The sequence below is a fragment of the Heterodontus francisci genome, chromosome 1, assembly GCF_036365525.1.
Source record: "Heterodontus francisci isolate sHetFra1 chromosome 1, sHetFra1.hap1, whole genome shotgun sequence".
NCBI lineage: Eukaryota > Metazoa > Chordata > Chondrichthyes > Heterodontiformes > Heterodontidae > Heterodontus > Heterodontus francisci.
In genome coordinates this window covers 230,930,917-230,951,862 of record NC_090371.1, presented here as the reverse complement: position 1 = coordinate 230,951,862, position 20,946 = coordinate 230,930,917, and positions in this window count along the sequence as shown.

Sequence of the window (20,946 nt, the reverse complement as noted above, 5' to 3'; positions counted from 1 at the left end):
GAGCTGTGGATCTTGAGGATGGTGAGGCCCTGGAAGAAGACAACTCATTGGAGCAGGAGCGAACATGAGGTGAGAGAGGGGGGGGAATTGGAGGCAGAGGGAGATGATGCTGAACAGAGAGATGCCTCTGCTGCATGACGATGTAGCCTCCTTGTGGGCTGGATCTTCTGTGCCCGCCACTGATGTCGGTGATGGGCGTAAGAAAACAGCGGCCCGCCCGTGCAAGCCACATGTCACGGAACCACCACAATTAACCATGCGGTGGCTCATTTGAATAGCTGGGGTGGGCCACCTGCCCCCCGACCACGTGGAGGGCGCAGGTTGTCCATCGCCGGCAATGGCATCAGCTGCCTGTGTGCAGGTGCTGACGCTACTTTTAAAGGGCTGTCAGTCCTACCGGGAGATTTAATATTTAAAGATAAAGTGAACAAAAAAATAAATAAAAAATAAATCTGATGAAAGGTCACAGACCTGAAACGTTAACTCTGCTTCTCTCTCCACAGATGCTGTCAGACCTGCTGAGTATTTCCGGCACTTTTTGTTTTCATTTCAGATTTCCAGCGTCTGCAGTGTTTTGCTTTTATTAAAAAAAATACATTTAATTTGACCCTCTGCCACACCCCCAGTAACCATAAATTAATTTTTAGAATTAGAATATTACAGCACAGTACAGGCCCTTCGGCCCTCGATGTTGCGCCGACCTGTGAAACCATCTGACCTACACTATTCCATTTTCATCCATATGTCTATCCAATGACCACTTAAATGCCCTTAAAGTTGGCGAATCTACTACTGCTGCAGGCAGGGCGTTCCACACCCCTACTACTCTCTGAGTAAAGAAACTACCTCTCACATCTGTCCTATATCTATCACCCCTCAACTTGAAGCTATGTCCCCTCGTGTTTGCCATCACCATCCGAGGAAAAAGACGCTCACTATCCACCCTATCTAACCCTCTGATTATCTTATATGTCTCTATTAAGTCACCTCTCCTCCTCCTTCTCTCCAACGAAAACAACCTCAAGTCCCTCAGCCTTTCCTCGTAAGACCTTCCCTCCATACCAGGCAACATCCTAGTAAATCTCCTCTGCACCCTTTCCATAGCTTCCACATCCTTCCTATAATGCGGTGACCAGAACTGCACGCAATACTCCAGGTGCGGTCTCACCAGAGTTTTATACAGCTGCAGCATGACCTCGTGGCTCCGAAACTCGATCCCCCTACTAATAAAAGCTAACACACCATATGCCTTCTTAACAGCCCCATTAACCTGGGTAGCAACCTTCAGGGATTTATGCACCTGGACACCAAGATCTCTCTGTTCATCTACACTACCAAGAATCTTCCCATTAGCCCAGTACTCTGCATTCCTGTTACTCCTTCCAAAGTGAATCACCTCACACTTTTCCGCATTAAACTCCATTTGCCATCTCTGAGCCCAGCTCTGCAGCCTATCTATGTCCCTCTGTACCCTACAACATCCTTCAGCACTATCCACAACTCCACCGACCTTAGTGTCATCTGCAAATTTACTAACCCACCCTTCTACACCCTCTTCCAGGTCATTTATAAAAATGACAAACAGCAGTGGCCCCAAAACAGATCCTTGCGGTACACCACTAGTAACTAAACTCCAGGATGAACATTTGCCATCAACCACCACCCTCTGTCTTCTTTCAGCTAGCCAATTTCTGATCCAAAGCTCTAAATCACCTTCAACCCCATACTTCCGTATTTTCTGCAATAGCCTACCATGGGGAACCTTATCAAACGCCTTACTGAAATCCATATACACCACATCCACTGCTTTACCCTCATCCATCTGTTTGGTCACCTTCTCGAAAAACTCAATAAGGTTTGTGAGGCACGACCTACCCGTCACAAAACCGTGCTGACTATCTCTAATGAACTTATTCTTTTCAAGATGATTATAAATCCTGTCTCTTATAACCTTTTCCAACATTTTACCCACAACCGAAGTAAGGCTCACAGGTCTATAATTACCAGGGCTGTCTCTACTCCCCTTCTTGAACAAGGGGACAACATTTGCTATCCTCCAGTCTTCCGGCACTATTCCTGTCGACAATGACGACATAAAGATCAATTATTTGCCCTTTCCCCCAAAAAACCTTTACAATCTGACCTTCACCCCCACCCCCCACCAAATTGCACAAACTTTCAACTCCAACCCTTCCCACCATCCCCTACAACCATGATGTTACTTTGACCCCATTCCCTCCCCATCCCACACTGAAACTTACCTCCTCCCCCGCTCCCCACCAGTGTGCCGCCCCATTTCCCCGGGCGGGGATCTGAAGGCACGGGGAGTGCTAGCCACCTGACCGAAGATCGGAGCGGGAACTCAGGCAGTGATGTAAGTATCATTAATTCGTTCATTCATTTTCATTTATTTAAACATTCAAATGGGGATCCTGTCGCCAAGTGGGGTCCTCCACGAGGCCTTGCTGCCACTTGTAATATTGGGCTGGGCCGGCCCGGCATCGGGGGGGCATGGCGGCCCTCTTCTGGCGGTATCTTCAGGCACCCCCGCCATGGAAACCGATTCTTGGGGGAGAACAAAATTCTGCCCAATGTTTCAGGTCTGCAGAGATTCTGTTTTTTTCTCCAGAGATGCTGCCAGACCTGGTCAGTATTTCCAGCATTTTTATTTTTATTTCAGATTTCTAGCATCTGTGGAGAGAGAAACAGACTCTGTGCAGACCTGAAATATTGTGCTGAATTTTCTGAGTATGCCACAAATCGCGGCGGCGCGCTTTGAAGTTGGCGGCCTGCCCACGTGGATGTGCTGTTGCTGCAATATTACACACAGGGGTTTATTTAAATGGAGGGGGCGGAATGGTCACCCCCGATGATGTAGAGGGGGTGGACACTCCGTCCCCGGCAATGGCGTCTGGCTTCACCACACAGTCGCAGCACCATTTTAAAAGGGCTTCAAGTCCTTCACTTGCATTTGCTTTTTTAAAGGGAACAAACATTCAAAATTAAATTTAAACATGCAATAACATTTTTACTCCCCTCACCCACACCCCCAAGGAAGAATTGATTCAATCATTTCCCTGCCCCACAAAAAAACTTTTATTCAGATTCCGACCTTTATTAACTTTAAACCATAACCCCTTCTCGCCATCTTCCCAACCAATCAAAAGACTGTTCCCCGCTTCCCCCCACCACCCTGAGAATTTCACTGCTACCCCTTCCCCACCAGTGTCATGCCTCGGATGCCCGTGCAGTCGGCCAGCGGCCAGAATATCGGCGTGGGACGGCCGTCTGGACCAGGTAGATTTATTTGCATATTTTTAAATTAGTTTTAATATTAACCACACTGAGGCCTCACTGCCACCAGTAAAATGCAGCGGGGCCTTCTCGGCTTCGGGGGTAGAGGCGGGCCTCCCTCGGAAGAATTTTCCAGGCCCCCCAACCAACGGAGAGCTGGCAAAATTCAACCCATTAACTCTTGTTCTCCACAGATGCTGCCCAACCTGTTTTTAATCCCAAAATCTACCTTTCTTGTTAATGCCTATAATCTTCCTTAGTATTTTCAGTCCAGTAGTCGTACTTCAGTACATCTACACTCCTCTCACAGCCAGGTGATACCACTAGTCCAATACTTTAGCACCTAACCAATGATCTCATTATGCATTCACAGGATCCTAAATTTCCTCAATCTCGCATGTCCGTCTACAGATACTCACATGCCATACCCGCATCTCCTGAGGCTACCTATTCCCACCTCGAGTATTCTTAGAGACCAGGGTCTCTGGCCTATGCTTTATCAGTGGTTCCAGGACACTCATCCCATGGTGCAAATACTTGCATGTCACAGCAGTCCTCACTCATGTTGACAAAGACCAACCTCCGCCAAAAGTATCCCAGGCATCAGACCACATCTCTGCTGAGTGTTTCTGGAGCTGAGCCTTCCCACGTTCCTCCCACACAAGTACTGCTAAGTTCAACTCTTTCCCAATTCCCTCCCAGGTCATCAATCCTCCATTTGTTCCTTCTCATGCTTTAAACTCCACACCCCTTGCTTCCTCCAACTATAGTGCATTTCTCAGTCCCTTTGGCCTGTCCCTTACCTCATCATCTCTCGTAACAACCTATGTTGTATCATCTCTCCAACAACCTGTTCCCACACCCACAACAATATGTGTCCAACATCTTGATTAAAGGTAAATAATAAATGCTGACAGCAACTCATGTGACAGCCACACAAACATTGCAGCAGTGCAAAAGGAAAGGACAGAGGAGGCTTACATACAAAGTGTGAGAAACAAGAAATGAGCAAAAGAGTGATACAGAGATCAAGATGAAAAAAAGAGAGAACACATAGGAGTCTAAGGGAATGTAACACTAAAAGGATTAGAATGAGAAAGAATACAGGGAGACAGTTATTGGAAGAGACATAGGACTGGATTGCCCTTTGGATCCCATCCCACCCCAACCCTCATAATCAGGAAGAACAGCAGAGAATAAGGGAAAGCTTAGGTGGTGAGATCTACTGGCATTCAGTTCTCTCTGTGTCCCTACCAGGACTTCTACTGGCCTCTTCTTTCCCACCCAGTAAAGGTAAATGTCGATGGGCTAGAGTTGAGGACAGTGTGGATTTCCTGTTTGTGTTACTGTCATTTCCAGAGTCCCCATGAAGAAGATGTCAGAAGGCTTTGGGATGCACCAGTAGTGACTTTTGAGTACCCCTGGAGGGAAAAGGCCTTGAAATAGCCTCCTCACCCTCTTTATCTCAGCAAGTACATGCTGAGGCCCAGTTGCAGCTGAGGTCTTCAGTTGAACCTCGGTTCCAATCTCTGGGGCACTGCTGTCTCTTTAATGCTCTCCCAGTTCTTCCCATGTAGTAGTGGCAGTCCCATTGCAACACAACAACATTTCTTTCTTCTGTAGGGCAGGCAATCCTATTGGCAAGCCCCCCTGTGTAGTAAATGTCCACAACTAAAGAATATAGGGCTGGGTTCTGGCATTGCTGGAGAGGGTGGGAGAAATCCACGTGAAGGAGAATCCTTGGCATTATATATTTTTATTTCAATGCTCTCTTTCAGATTTCTGGTAACAACGTATTGTAAGGTACATAATATAACACACTTGTCTTAAAAAAATAACATATCCTTCATAAATCATTTTGAGCAATATCATGAGATAGCCACCAGTGCAACTATAAAAATGGAAAATAAAAAGATGAAAATAGACTAAGAAGACTGTTGTGGGATCAACCAGAGAAAATGTGTTTGTTATTGTTCTTGAAACAAGTTGCTCCTTGTATCTACATAACCAATATGCATGCTTAGCGTAACAAATAAAGTCACACAAAAAGGACCCACAGACACAAATTTCTTTTTCCCATAATGGTAGCTGATCTTCAGAAGGACCAGACCTCTTTGTGTGTACCTATGCTCCTGGCCCATTTCCGGGTACAGACACTTACATGTTAATGGTGGGTGTTGGAGCTTCTTGCTGCATCACAAGGATGACAACCTCACATGGGGGCAGGGATATAAATGTGGCACCTTACCACAATATAAATTGGTTGGTTATGCTCTGCAACCAGTTTGGCAAATCAGCCATTTAAATTTTAATTCCCTGGTCCTCAGAGCAATGTTAAAGAGGTACAGGGGTCCCTGATGGGTGCAAGTGATGACAAAAATGTCATATTATACTATATCATTTGCATCTCTTTATAATACACCTGTACATTATACAACCAACAAACATTCAACAGAAAATCCCAGGTTTATGCTTTATTTTCCTCTGTCACTCACCTACCCAGATTAGTCCAATTTACAGTTTACCAGTACAGCAGAAGAGAATTTTCCCAACTCAGAGGTTTTTCTTTTCACTCATTAATTTTCTGACAGCACTTTGCCATCTCGAATGTGTTGCGCCAAAAATGGATTTGTCTTCCTAAATGACAGATTTCCACTGCTGTTGACTTGACACAGTGACTGACAGGGTTAAAACAAAAACATTGTTAATGTGACTTTTCAGTTTTGTTTAATTTATTTGATGTATTTAATTACTGTCCTGGATTTTGGTTATAGTTTCATCAGCCACAGGGAGAAGAGGAAATTGCTCGAGGACAGAGTTCCCTGATGGATTGGGGAAACTTGTCCTGCTAACCTCATTTTTATAAAAATCAGGTAAGTAATCACGAAAATCAGATCGTTGATGGCTCACTGTTCAAGGATACAAAAACACTTTTAATCAGTAATCAGTCCAGGGCAAAATCAGTCAATCACACCCCAGTTTCTGTCACAAATTTATAACCTGGTTAGTTCTTCTGCAATGCACAAGTAGGTTTTTCAGTCACTAGGCATTTCTCTTTAATGGTAAAGTATTACCACCAGTCTCTTTGAAGAAAACGTGTTGAAAAGAATTAAGCAAATTTAACATTTTAATTTATTTTTCTCTATTTTGATTCCTTGTTTCTGATTCAAAATACTTCAATTCCCACAGTATTGCTTACAATGGGGTAAAGATATTTTATATGTTTTCATGCCCAGGACTGACAGCATACTTCAGCATGCACCCCCACTGGAAGGCCCAAAACTCACCAAAATAATTGGGCCTTGGCCTCTTCTTAATAATCATGACAAACTGCCAGCATTAGTCAGGCCTCCAGAGGCAACTTGATGCATAGTCACAATCCAATGTGAGCTGCTTGCCTCGCTAGCTGTGGCCCTGAAATAAGTCCTGCGAGTGGTGGTGAGGGGCAGGAGGATGAGCATAGGCCAACAGCAGCCATCAGGAGTGATGTAGAGCTGGGAGGAGCACTCCTGGACCCACACTGGCTCCAGAGAAAGGCAAGTTTTAAAATATTAATTTACTTTTTTGGTGGCAGCCTCCAGCAGTGCCCTTAAAGAAATGGCTAAGTTGCATGTGGAACCAAAATAAAACTGAACGAAGCAGGCACATTGCTTGCTCCACTCAGCACTGACAAATTTCCTGGAAATGTCCTTAAACAGGTATTGTTTAATGTTGTGTTTAGGAATATGACAGTGGCTGTAACACAGATGCAGATTGAGCAAAGGATGTTGGCCTCTAAAATTGGTCCTATTTACTGGCTTTTTCTGCCCTTAAAATGCACATGACAAGAACCATTTTCCACTCCAATGTGTCTGAGGACAGAGTTATACCATGTAATTCATAATATAGTATTGTGATATTAAAATGGACCTTTCTCCCTCTTAAATTTATAGGCTAGAAGTTGATGGTGGGCCATTTTCCCCAAATGTGCATGTGTCCAGCCTGCAATTGGGCTTCACTAACATTATTTGGACAACAGCCAGCCAATTTACAGAATTGAATATTGGAGCATTTGCTTCCCCAGCAGTGGCTCTAAGATAGATCCCAGAAGGATGTGGTGGTGGAGAGGTAATGGGTGGTAAGGTAACCACAAGAACTCTGGAGTTAGGGGAACCTTTCTGCTGCTTCTGGCTCCACAGGAACTTTAAAAATATACATTTTTAAACTTACCTTTTTGGTGTCAGGAGGCTGCAGCAACCTTTTAAGAATCCAGAGAAGGCCGAGTTCCTGCTCTGCTTTACAATAGCTAATTTCCCAGTGAGGTTTAAAACGTGTGTTAGGCCCTCATGAAAGAAGTTGAACATCTCTCTTAGGCAGCCGCAAGGGTGCCTGATAAAAGTCCCAACCCATTACCTGGTCAGACTTCTTTCAGGTGGCCTTGGAGCGTAGGATATTGGTCCCTGTAAAACCGGTATAATAAGGTCTAATTTGTCATTCATAAATTCTAATTCTGTTAATTAATATAAGAAATAGCAGTTACAGAGATTCTTGGAGTGTCGTATAAATTCAAATGAACTAAAAGCTAGGTCAGGTCAGAATCAATACATTAATAAGTGGCAGAGGATGCAAAGTAAAGGGAAAAAAAAGTCTTTTTACCATTTAACCTTGGGAACATTTCCTAACTGATAGAGCTCAATTGGTTGAGAAAACATTTTAATAATAAGCCAAAGCAAAATCCTTTAACTTACCTAATTTAGAACTGTTGACAGTGAATGGTAAATCTTCCAGGAAGACAATTTCTGTGAAAAGAGTTTAAGGATGGATGCTGACCCAAACTGCTGGCACAGAGAATTGTTGTTTGCAGATAGGACCAGTTGATCTTTTCCTGTCCTCCATCTTTATATGTTCATAAGTAAAAATAAGCACTTAAAATTGTTTTGCCATTTTACTTCAAAGAAAAGTTCCAGTGTTCATGCTCCAGCTTGTTTTGAAATCATTTGGGAAAAATACTTAGAATTACTATTACTCCCCTAGGAAGGACACACTTGGAGCTGTTGCAAAGATTTCTGGAGAGAATTTAAATTAATTAATCAATGCACTTATTAATCCTTCTGAAAGATTCTCCCCAGTGCTCACATCCAGATGACAGCATGCTGGGGATTGCAGGCATGAATGTAGTTGCTAACTCTCCAACTGACAGAATAGTAACTCTGTGAAGAGAATGAATCTAATGCCAAGATTTGTCAGAGAGTATTCAATGTCAGTGAATGTATTCAAGGACACAAAACAATCTTATAAGCAAAATCGCGTGAAATATCTTTTTTTAACGTATTATGTTACAAACTTTCATTTCAACATTTTGTCCACATGTGTCGTAGCTGGCTGAACAATAAATGGCAACCAAAAATGTTGGAAGAATAGTTTGGGTGTTTTAATTGATTTACTTTCGACTTTTTAAAATTAATAAATTGTTCTTCCTGTTTATGGTTACAAAGTTCTGAATTATTGGTCTTTTAGCAATGTAAAGGGCTATTACTGCCCTACCAATTGTATCAGTCCCCCTCCAGTCATCAATAAAATAGTGGAAGGAGCCATCAGTAGTGCCATCAAGTGACACCTAATCATCAATAAGCTGCTAACTGACACTCAATTTGGGTTCCATCAGAATTTAGTGGTTCCAGCTATGAAAGCAAGAGCTGAGTGCCTAAGGTGAGGTGAGAGTAGCTGCCCACTGCATCAAGCAATATTCAACCACCCTAGGAAAACAGAATGGGTGTCAAAGGGAAAACTGTCCAGTGACAGGAATTCCTCAGGAAAGCATCTTCAGTCTAACCATTTTTTAGATGCCCTGACATAGGTTTAAGGTGAGAGGGGCAAAGTTTAGAGGGGATGTGCGAGGCAAGTTCTTTACACAGAGGGTGGTGAGTGCCTGGAACTTGTTGCCAGGGGAGGTGGAGGAAGCAGGTACCATAGAGACGTTTAACAGGCATCTTGACAAATACATGAATAGGATGGGAATAGAGGGATACGGACCTCGGAAGTGCAGAAGGTTTTAGTTTAGGCAGGCATCAAGATCGGCGCTGGCTTGGAGGGCCGAATGGCCTGTTCCTGTGCTGTACTGTTCTTTGTTCTTTGAGTGGCGAGTCATTCTATGGCATTCAACTCTATTCACAGCTCCTCTCATAATAATTAACCCTTATTAGACAGCAGCAGAACTCAAATTACATTCAGGTTTGGGCTGAAAAGCTGCTGGCAGATTTATGCCAGGTAATAACCACCTCAAACAAGGGAAAGCACAGCTATCTTCCACTGACCTTCAATGGCACCACCCACCATCAATACCTAGCAGGGTCACCATTGAACAGAAGCTGAACTAGACTAGCCATATCATACCATAGCGACAAAAAGCTGCTGAGGCTTTGTCAATTGAAAATTTCAAAACTGAGATTGCCAGATTTTAGGCAAAGATATTCAGTGAAATGGAACCAAGTTGATACTTATCAACCATGATCTAATTGCATGGTGGAATAGGCTCAAGGAGCTGAATAGCCTAGTCCTGCTCCTTTGTTTCCAAGAGACTGGGTACTCTGTAACAAGAGGCTCATCTCCTGAATCCTTCAAGGATTGTGATGGAATATTCACCACTTTCCTAGATCGGTGCAGCCAGAACAGCATTGAAGAAAGTTAACGACCATCCAGGAGAGAGCAGTTTTCTCGATCAGTGCTCCTGCCATTGGACATATTATCCATTCCACCTTTCATCAGCCCACTGCAGCTATAGTATCTATGATCTACTGAATGCTGTTGTGAAAGGAATATACATGCAAATAATTTAAATGTCTCGATGTACAGAGAATCCATGCTGGCCATACATAAACACCAATACACCAAGGGCATGAAGTGGTTAAATTTATAATATTGGATTTTGGGAGTCCAGCTCTCAGATTTAATTCTGGTTTGGACTCAGAAACTACCATGCCGACCATAATGTCTAGTAAAGCAACACTTATATATTTGGTCTTACCACATTCATTAATTAAAGCTCATTTACTTAGTTAAATAAATACCACAATAATATTTATTCAGCACTTACAGTAACTTATGAAGTCAGGGACAATATTTGCAAATGGTGTATGAGAACTCCCCGGATTAAAATGCATGTTCCCTTTGGTTGTGCTGCTGCTAATGACATCCTGTCTGGACAGGATGTGAGTCCTAATGAAGTTCACAGACACAATTGGGATAACACCCTCTGGTAACCCAGCTGCTAGCAAAATCCAGCTGCATTGAACCTGGCTGGTTACAATATAAGATCCCAAATATCAAAAATAACTGCTTTAGATGATGTAAAATAAAATATAATTATATACCAATACTACTTGCTATGTACTAAAACACGTCACCAAAATTACTGTATCAGCACTTTCCTTTGCAACAAATTTTGGACGTGACGCCAAATGATAATCAATGTCTTATTTATTAATAGTCAAATCAACATATAAAAGTATTAAAACATTAGAATACAATTATAATAATAGAGATCAAAACAACATTAGGTCAATGCAGCAACATAAGAGATTAAAACAACGTTACCCTGTTTGAACTCTGGCAGGATGTAATCGTTCAAAGTTCTCTGACAACCAGATGGTTTTCGCTGATACCTCTGCCTCAGCTCCAAAGACACTGGGATTTTATGCCCCACTGCACCCCACACAGGGACCTCACAACAGGGGCCGATATGGGAGTGAGCACAAGGTCAGGCAGGCATGAAAATTTGCACAGCTGGCCAGCATGCCGGTTTGCCAGCTCAAACCCCAACCCTGGGGCATTTTCCCAGAAGTAGGATCGGAGTCAGCTGGGTGTAGCATTAACTTAAAGTACATGAACATTAAAGGACCAAGCAGCTGTACTGTGATGGCAGTTTGTAAATTGACAATCATCAGAAATGGGCCAAATTTCGCATCCAGGAACCAACAGGATTTTTAACAGAACTCTTAAAAACAAACTGGGAGCTGAAATGAAATTATTCATACAGAGACACAGACACGATGGATAATGTTATGTTAACCAATAGCTAGAGCAATCAGACCACACAATGGCATATGTTTGTTCAAACTTAAGTGACTGTCCTGACCAGTGGATTCCTGTGGCTAAGCTGTTACAAAATGATGACCATGGCTCCAGGGCATTTGAATTGGCCCCCTCATCCTTTGGAAATGTTAATCTCAAAGCTGTTAAAACTCATTCACCAACCTGATGATGCTGATAAACCCAGAATTTTCCCCATCAAAACACCTTTGTGTGTGAATAGGCTATTCAAGGACTCAGGATGTAACAGTGATTAAGTTAAGCATCTCATAGGTTGCAGACACAGACAAGATAAAGATGTTATGATCGAAAAGTGGGGCAGGGTGGGGGGGGAGGGTGTTGCATCAATCATTGTCACAGGTGCGAGCTTTGTACCATAAGAAATGTGCATTTAGGACAGACTGGGCAATTTGCAAGATATCCGTGGGTGGACTTGATCATCTGCACAGATGCTAACATACTCCCCTGAGCAATCACTGGGTGAGTCAAAGGGAAGAGCATATGTGGGTACTGATTGACATTGAAGGGAGTTAGAGAACAGTGTATGTGGGAATAGCAAGAAATTAAAGGGAACAGTGTACTAACATTGTTATGTTATCCATGCTACAACAAATAGTTAAAAGAGTACTGAGTTGTGAGCCTTGGCCATTTTACCCCACCCAGATGGTTTCATTCTGGACTCTGGAATCAGAATATAAGAGGGACAGTGCAGGTTCACCTACCTAAAAGGGCTACCCCCAAGTAGCAGATAGCCAATTAAGGGGAGTTAAAGGCCTAAGATGACCCAAGGACTGCATTTTAAGAGTCCGCCGCTGAGACGTAAAAAATTGCACTCTGCTTGCATGGGTACCGCATCATGGAGCTGCCGCGATTTCAAACGCGGCCGCTCATTTGCATGGCGGCTGTGCCCTCCCCCCCGCGACGACGTGGAGGGGGCAGGCGAGCCGTCACAGGCAATTTTAAAGGGCTTACAGCCCTTAATGGAGATTTAAAAACTAAATGGCCAGGTCAGTTGAATTACCAAAAAGCAGAAATAAATTACCTTTAAATTCATTTTCCCACCACCCCCCCAATGGCATCTCAAAACATTCCTGCCCTTTTCCCCCTGGAATTACTTTATTAAGAATTTGACCTCCCCCCAAACCCCCACCAAAGTCCGGCGCCTTTGCCCTTCATCCTTCCCATCACCCCACCCCCCGACCAATCCACAGCAATGTTACCCTGCTGCCCCCCAACTCACGCACACAGAAAAAATCCTCCTCCCCTCCCCCCACAGGTGTTGCGCCCCATTTCCCCGAACAGGGATTTGAATGCGTGGCATTGTCGGCTGCCCGATTGAAGATCAGTGGGGTGATTAAGGAGGCGATGGGACTCTCATTAAATCAGGTAGGTAAATTAGTTTACATATTGAAATGGGGGTCCTGTTGCTGAGGAGTGGGGTGGCCACCACGAGGCCTCATTACCGCCGCCGCCAAGATCGGCCGTCAGGGCTGGTGGCAGGACTCTGCCGCACTGATCTTCATTGCCTTCCGTCAACATTCCTGACAGTGGAAGGGCTTTAAAATCCAGCCCCTATTTGTCAGAGGCTAACTGGAATTTTCCAGTCAGCCTACAGGACTCTAAGGAGTCCGGGACTAGGCCAGCTGCCTGGAGGCAGTCCCTTGGGGGCAGATTGGGGAGCGGGGGGGGGGTGGGTGGGGGCAGGGATGCGGTTTCCAGGGCTCCAGGAAGGCTTTAAGGCCCTTCCTGCCTGCCTGGGTCCAGCTACTACAGGCTGCCCTGTGAACGGGTTCCCAACCCAAAGGTCAAAATCATGCCCCTTTTTTAAAATTCGTTCTTCATTAATAATTTTCTTTGCAAAGAAAGTTTTAATCTTCATGTTTGGTCTTTTCGTTATGTTGGACTATTGTTCTGCTTTTTTGGGAAAACTGTCAAAACTGCTTCGTCTCACACCCGATAGTAACAAGAATCAGTTATTTGTAACAGGTTGAAATTCAGAAAAATAAGCTAAATATGCAGCACAGCCTGCAGGGCATGATGATCAGTATTATTGAGAGAATGATGTGAATTTTTCCTATTTTCAATATTCTACACCTCCCCTGAAAGCTGTATCACTGAGAAGGACAAGACCAACAGTATCATGGGAATAGTGTCACGAAAACTTGCTTTATTTCGAATGATAATTTTTAATTCACCGCCTGGAAACCCGAATTGAGTTTTCAAAAAACAGAGACTAAAGGTGACTTGATGCTTGCAGCTAAAGATGGCTACCCTAATTTGCATCACTGTACCTTCCACATTCAAATACATTGAGATAGAGATGGCATGTCTGCAAGGACCCATCAAGGACAATGACCTGGGTAATCTGATTGAACCGCATATCCTGTTCCCATTTGTAAGGTGTCAAGGCCATCACCTGAGGTATTCAACTGGTAGAGATGAACCACTCAATCTAATCACTTGAACCACTCAACCTAATTTCTTCTCACACCCTAGCTTTGAGAAGGGGATTTGTAGACATGGACTAATTAAGTTGCAAGAGGAAATACATTATTAATGACCATGCTTGAATCACTGGTCATGTGACAGGCCGACTCTTCATGTGTTTAAGCTTCTGCTGTCTCTGCAGTTGGCAAGCAAGCAGCTAGACGCTGACAAGAGCATTGGGGTAGCCATCTTGAGCTGCAAGCATTGAGTCACCTTTAGTTTCTGGGTTTTTCTTTAATTCAATTTGGCTTTCCAGCCGTTGGATTAAAAATCATCATTCGACATAAAGCACATTTTTGTGACACCTCCACTCCATGAGAAATAAAATGCGACAACAGGAGCATTTCATTATAAGGTTATAAATTTAAAAAAGAAAATATATACACACATTCATCCTCAAACACTCACTTATCAATCTTACACTGCCATGGTTATGCTCTGGTTATATTTTCATCCAGGATGATTCTGTGCTGAGTAAAACACTGGATAAAGCATCAGCTATCACATTATTTTTTCCCTGCAATGTGGGTAATCTTTAGGTATTAAGGTTGCAAAAGCAGGCTCCATCATAATAGCCTTGCATTCTGGGTTTTGAATTTCTCCACAAATGTCAAGAGGTTGTAGCTGGTATAAGCGACGGTCTCTCTATATCCATTTTGGACATATACTTCAAAATGCTTAAGAGCCAGTAACAATCCCAGAGTTTCCTTCTCCACAGGAGAGTATCTCTTTTGATGTCTGTTTAATTTTTTGAGAAATACCCAACCGGTTTTTCATGCCGGACTCATCATCTTGGAGCAGGAATGCACCTACCCCGAGGTCCCTAGCATCCACTGCCACTTTAAATGGTTTGTTAAAGTTTGGAGCTGTCAGCACTGGTTTGTTGGTTAAGAAGCCTTTCAGTCTCTTGAAAGCTGTTTGGCACCTCTCTGACCACACTACCTTTGATTTTTTTCAGCAATAGATCTGCCAGTGGGGTGGCTACAGTGCTGAAGTTTGGGACAAACATGTGGTAAAACCCACACATCCCCAAAAATCGCATTATTTCCTGTTTGGTCGTGGGGACGAGAAAATCTATCAGGGCCTGTACCTTTGCTTTGTTGGGCAACACTCGCCTTTGACCCACAATATGCCCTAAGTAGGTTACTTGAGCTTTAGCGAACTTGCACTTTGAAAGATTTACGACAAGGTCAGCCAACCTTGTCAACCTTTGAAAGAGGGCTTCTGACTGGTCTAGGTGGTCCCCCCAGGTGTCACTGTACACGAACAGATCATCCTTGAATGCTACACAGTTGGGCAGGCCAACCACTACCTGGTTCATTAGCTTTTGGAAGGTGGCTGGGGCATTTCTTAATCCAAAGGGCATCACCCAGCTCTGGAATAAGCCGTCTGGGGTGACAAAAGCTGAGATCTCTTTAGTGTGTTAAGGGAACCTGCAGTACCCTTTTTACAAGTCTATTTTGGCTATGTAGGTGGCATTTCCTACTAAGAGGACCTCTCACCTTGTGTCCATAAGCTACGACCAAGGGACTAAAGCCAGTAGACTCATTAGTTGAGTCCCTGGAGGCAGTGGTTAGCACCGCAGCCTCACAGCTCCAGCGACCCGGGTTCAATTCTGGGTACTGCCTGTGTGGAGTTTGCAAGTTCTCCCTGTGTCTGTGTGGGTTTCCTCCGGGTGCTCCGGTTTCCTCCCACATGCCAAAGACTTGCAGGTTGGTAGGTAAATTGGCCGTTATAAATTGCCCGTAGTACAGGTAGATGGTAGGGAAATATAGGGACAGGTGGGGATGTGGTAGGAATATGGAATTAGTGTAGGATTAGTATAAATGGGTGGTTGATGGTCGGCACGGACTCGGTGGGCCGAAGGGCCTGTTTCAGTGCTGTATCTCAAAATCTAAAAAAAAACAGAAGAAATTCCAGCCTTTTTGTCCCAGTCATGGGGGTACTCATAGCAGTATGTCCTGATCATTGTCTTTAGGGTCCGGTGGTACTGCTCCAAAGCCCATTGTGACTTTGGGTGGTAGGCTGAGGAATTTAGCTGGGTTTTGACCAGATTACCCAAGACCTTTTGACAAATACTGGATGTAAACTATGTGCCCTGATCCGACTGGATATCAGCAGGCAGTCCATATCGGGTAAGGAATTGGGTTCGCCCCTCCACCATGGCAGAGATAGCTCTTTGAGGGACAGACTCTGGAAATTGGGCCGACACATCCATAATGGTGAAAAGATACTGGTAGCCCCTTTTGTTTTCGGCACAATGTACCAGCACTCTGCTGAACAGTTCCCCAAAAGTCAGTAGACAAGCCAGGAGTGCAGGTTTTATTGCAGATTGAGGCTTCCCCACAACCTGGCATGTGTGGCAAGTCTTAAAAAACTCCACCACATCCTTCTGGAGTTGTGGCCAGTGAAAATGCTGTCTTATGCAGCTGGGGCTTTTCCGATACCGACATGTCCAGCCATTGGAATCTCATGGGCTAATCTCAAAATTTCCCTCTGGTACCTGGGCAGCACCACTATCTGGTGAACCACTGTCCACTCTTTATCTGCAGGTCTGTGAGGAGGTCTCCACTTCCTCGTCAGCGCCTCATCCTTTAAATAGTAGCACTCTAGAACTCCCTCTGTTTCAGCTTCAGTTTGGGCATTCCATGCTAAGATTTTTAATGCTGGGTCGGGTTGCCGAGCCGCGACCTGTTTAGCTCACCCAGTCAGTTCGATGGTGACCTGCCTTGTTATAATGGAAACATACAGGCTTTTGGGTATCGCTCCTGTTCTCAGCATCTTCCTTATTTGGCCTGAGAAGAACCCCCTGTGTTCCCAGCTCTCCCTTCTCAATTAAGGTTGTTCATCCTCCTATTACCCTCCCACCTTCTATCCTTTTCAGGTTTTTGGAGGTGACTATGGCAGAGTTTCTCTTGGGGCAGGGTATAATCATCAGCCAGGATTGCTGTCTGTCTGGTATGTGGTTTCTTATGGAAAAGAGAAGCGAGTTTTTGAACTCCTCGATGAAGATCACGTTTCTGATGTTTTCATAGGTGGACTCTATCTTAAAGTGCCCATATCCATCAATCGAAAGTTAGTTGGCTTAACTCTTTCAAATTTGGTGTAAGTTTGTTCCAGTTGCTTTCAGAGAGTTCGGAAATTTTGGCAGTTGTCTCCGGTAATCGCTCATATGTGCTCAAGATTACATTTTTACTCATCTCATAATCTGCTGAACTCTCATCAGACAACAATGAATAAATCTCAAGGGATTTTCCTGTTAGTTTGCTTTGCAATAACGGACTGCAGACTGGCCACTTCAACTGTTTTGCAAGCTTTTCAAAAGAGATGAAAAATGCATCCAACCCCCTCATTGAACTTTGGTATGAACTGCGTGAACTTTAAGGGCTCTGCATCAAGTCCTGAACTAGGGGTAACTCTCTCACTAGCAGTGCCTTCACTGGGTACATTGGGTCTTCCCCTATTCAGTTCGAGCTGCCTTAACTCCCTTTGGAAAGCGCTTTCTTTTTCCCTTTCCTGGAATTCCCTTTTTCATTCCCTTTCCTGAAACTCTCTCCACTCGTTCTCCTTCTGGTATTCTAACTCTAGTTTCCTCTGTTCTAGTTGTACCTGAGCTAATGTTACTTTATTTATTTCAGATTCTATGCACATCTCTGGTTTTTCAGTATCAATTTTAAAATTTCAGGATTTCAGACTTTCTAGCTTTTGGACAGGTTTGCGAGGACCACTCGGGAACAAAGAACAAAGAACAAAGAACAGGACAGCACAGGAACAGGCCATTCGGTCCTCCAAGTCTGCGCCGATCTTGATGCCTGCCGAAACTAAAACCTTCTGCACTTCTGGGGTCCGTATTCCTCTATTCCCATCCTATTCATGTATTTGTCAAGATGCCTCTTAAACGTCTCTATGGTACCTGCTTCCACCACCTCCCCCGGCAACAAGTTCCAGGCACTCACCACCCTCTGTGTAAAGAACTTGCCTCGCACATCCCCTCTAAACTTTGCCCCTCTCACCTTAAATCTATGTCCCCTAGTAACTGACTGTTCCACCCTGGGAAAAAGCTTCTGATTATCCACTCTGTCCATGCCGCTTATAACTTTGTAAACCTCTATCATGTCGCCCCTCCACCTCCGTCGTTCCAGTGAAAACAATCCGAGTTTATCCAACCTCTCCTCATAGCTAATGCCCTCCAGACCAGGCAATATCCTGGTAAACCTCTTCTGTACCCTCTCCAAAGCCTCCACGTCCTTCTGGTAGTGTGGCGACCAGAATTGCACGCAATATTCTAAGTGCGGCCCAACTAAAGTTCTGTACAGCTGCAGCATGACTTACCAATTTTTATACTCTGTGCCCCGACCGATGAAGGCAAGCATGCCATATGTTTTCTTGACTACCTTATCCACCTGCGTTGCCACTTTCAGTGACCTGTGGACCTGTACGCCCAGATCTCTCTGCCTGTCAATACTCCTAAGGGTTCTTCCATTTACTGTATACTTCCCACCTGCATTAGACCTTCCAAAATGCATTACCTCACATTTGTCCGGATTAAACTCCATCTGCCATTTCTCCGCCCAAGTCTCCATCCGATCTATATCCTGCTGTATCCTCTGACAATCCTCATCACTGTCCGCAACTCCACCAACCTTTGTGTCGTCCGCAAACTTACTGATCAGACCAGCTACATTTTCCTCCAAATCATTTATATATACTACAAAAAGCAAAGGTCCCAGCACTGATCCCTGCGGAACACCACTAGTCACATCCCTCCATTCAGAAAAGCACCCTTCCACTGCTACCCTCTGTCTTCTGTGACCAAGCCAGTTCTGTATCCATCTTGCCAGCTCCCCTCTGATCCCATGTTACTTCACCTTTTGTACCAGTCTGCCATGCGGGACCTTGTCAAAGGCTTTACTGAAGTCCATATAGATAACTTTCACTGCCCTTCCTTCATCAATCATCTTCGTCACTTCCTCAAAAAACTCAATCAAATTAGTGAGACATGACCTCCCCTTTACAAACCCATGCTGCCTCTCGCTAATAAGTCCATTTGTTTCCAAATGGGAGTAAATCCTGTCCCGAAGAATCCTCTCTAATAATTTCCCTACCACAGACGTAAGGCTCACTGGCCTATAATTTCCTGGATTATTCTTGCTATCCTTCTTAAACAAAGGAACAACATTGGCTATTCTCCAGTCCTCTGGGACCTCACCTGTAGCCAATGAGGATGCAAAGATTTCTGTCAAGGCCCCAGCAATTTCTTCCCTTGCCTCCCTCAGTATTCTGGGGTAGATCCCATCAGGCCCTGGGGAAGTTTTAAACTAATCTTGCAGGGGGATGGGACCCAAAATAGTAGTCTCTCCAATGAGATAGTTGAGGCAAATGTAGAGGTTAAAGCAAGCAAGTCCAGTAGGCAGGCCAGGCAGGGGTAGGACAGGGAGTGTGGAAGGTCTGGTAGGCTAAACTGCATTTACTTTAATGCAAGAAGCCTTCCAGGTAAGGCAGATGAACTCAGAGCATGGATCGGTACATGGGATTGTGATATGATAGCTATTATGGAAACGTGGCTGAGGGATGGGCAGGACTGGCAGCTCAGTGTTCCGGGGTACCGATGCTTCCGGCGTGACAGAGATGGAGGTAAGAAAGGAGGGGGAGTTGCACTATTGATTAAGGAGGACATCACGGCAGTACTTAGAGAGGAAATCCCGGGGGGAATGTCCAGCGAGGCCATATGGGTAGAAACTAGAAATAAGAAAGGGGTGATCAATTTGATGGGATTATACTATAGGCCCCCCAATAGTCAGAGGGAAGTGGAGGAGCATATATGTAGGGAAATCACAGATAGGTGTAGGAATTATAGGGTTGTAATAGTAGGTGATTTTAACTTCCCTAATATTGACTGGGACTGCCTTAGTGCTAAGGGATCAGATGGCGAAGAATTTGTTAAGTGTGTCCAGGATAGTTTTCTGAAGCAGTATGTAGATGGCCGTACTAGAGAAGGGGCGACACTCGACCTCCTCTTAGGAAATGAGGCTGGGCAGGTGGTTGATGTGTCAGTGGGGGAGCATTTTGGGACCAGTGACCATAACTCTATTAGCTTCAAAATAGTTATGGAAAAGATTGGAATGGTCCTCAGGTTGAAGTTCTAAATTGGGGGAAGGCTAATTTCGATGGCATCAGACACGAACTCTCAAAAGTTGAATGGGAGAGGCTGTTTACAGGTAGATTAGATTAGAGATACAGCACTGAAACAGGCCCTTCGGCCCACCGAGTCTGTGCCGACCATCAACCACCCATTTATACTAATCCTACACTAATCCCATATTCCTACCAAACATCCCCACCTGTCCCTATATTTCCCTACCACCTACCTATACTAGTGACAATTTATAATGGCCAATTTACCTACCAACCTGCAAGTCTTTTGGCTTGTGGGAGGAAACCGGAGCACCCGGAGAAAACCCACGCAGACACAGGGAGAACTTGCAAACTCCACACAGGCAGTACCCAGAATCGAACCCGGGTCCCTGGAGCTGTGAGGCTGCAGTGCTAACCACTGCGCCACTGTGCCGCCCACAGGGTAAAGGGACATCTGGCAAGTGGAAGGCTTTTAAAAGTGAGAATGGAAGAATTCAGGGCCGGCATGTTCCTGTTAGATGGAAGGGCAAGGCTGGCAAGTTTAGGGAAGTTTGGTTGACGAGGGATATTGAGGGTCCGGTCAGGACAAAGAAGGAGGCAAATGTCAGGTATAGGCAGCTGGGATCAAATGAGTCCCTCGAGGAGTATGGGGATGTAGGAGTACACTTAAGAAGGAAATTAGGAGGGCAAAAAGGGGCCATGAGATTTCCCTGGCAGATAAGATAAAGGAGAATCCTAAAAGATTCTATAAGTATATTAAGAGTAAAAGGGTAGCTCGGGAGAGAGTAGGTCCCCTTAAGGATCAGTGTGGCAATCGATGTGTGGAGCCACGGGAATGGGGCGAGGTCTTAAATGAATATTTCTCATCCGTATTTACCGTGGAGAAGGTCATGGAAGCTAGTGAGTTCAAGGGAGGGAACACCGATATCCGGGAGCATATCAACACTACAAAGGAGGAGGTGT